Raw genomic sequence first — 696 nt, forward strand, 5'->3', positions numbered from 1 at the left:
ATATATACCCTGTTCCAGCATCACAAAAAGTGTGTTGATTTATATGGGTCGAATATGTTTGTTTTTATTTATTTTGTTCACTGCGGTTCATACGTCTCTTACTGGAAGTAGTTCCTGGTGTGAGCCCCAAGTGAGGTATTAGCTTTTCAGTTTTAACACTGTGCGTACAAATTAGTCTTTTATTTTACTCGAGGAATTGGTTAAACAAACCGGTACTTAACAACATGTAGGCACTGGTTTCCCCTAGGGGGGGGGGGGGGATCTTTAAATCCGTGCACCAGTCGGAATCGGAAGTTACATTGCTTGGGTTGCTTGGAGAAAAAGACACGAGAAAACAGAAAGAATATAAGGTAGAGAGAGTAAGAGAGCGGTGAGTTATTGGAATTGAATTCAGTACAACCGCTGGACACCCCGTGTGTGGTTCGGGGGTGTGTAATGTGTTTATATTATCTAGAGGACCGGGAGTTTGATGCGAGACTCGAGCAGACACAGCAGCGCATTCATTATTATTAAAGCTGCTCGCAGACTCTCCGGCGCTCTTTGAAACAGACTGAGTTCGGATCGGATTTGTATTCATGTTGGGTTAATCAGAGATGAGTATCGGCGGCTCGTCTGTAGTACTGCAGGAGATTTGAATCGCACAGTTTGTCCCGCTCTGTGCAGCGCTGTCCCGTTTGTAACGCGGTGCATGAACTG

At 44.8% G+C, this 696-nt stretch overlaps 1 protein-coding gene across 3 annotated transcripts in view; it reads left to right on the forward strand.

The window, feature by feature from the left end:
• Window positions 1-264: 264 nt before the first annotated feature.
• LOC131722737 (zinc finger protein 436-like) overlaps window positions 265-696 on the forward strand; it is a 15,203-nt gene continuing 14,771 nt past the window's right edge. For 2 of the 3 annotated variants that reach the window (XM_059015771.1, XM_059015768.1), the window contains exon 1: window positions 265-370. The gene's annotated coding sequence lies outside the window, so the exon portion shown is untranslated. The remainder of the gene's footprint in view (window positions 371-696) is intronic. The other variant, XM_059015769.1, reaches the window with a different exon arrangement.

The sequence above is a fragment of the Acipenser ruthenus genome, chromosome 51, assembly GCF_902713425.1.
Source record: "Acipenser ruthenus chromosome 51, fAciRut3.2 maternal haplotype, whole genome shotgun sequence".
In the NCBI taxonomy this organism is placed as follows: Eukaryota; Metazoa; Chordata; class Actinopteri; order Acipenseriformes; family Acipenseridae; genus Acipenser; species Acipenser ruthenus.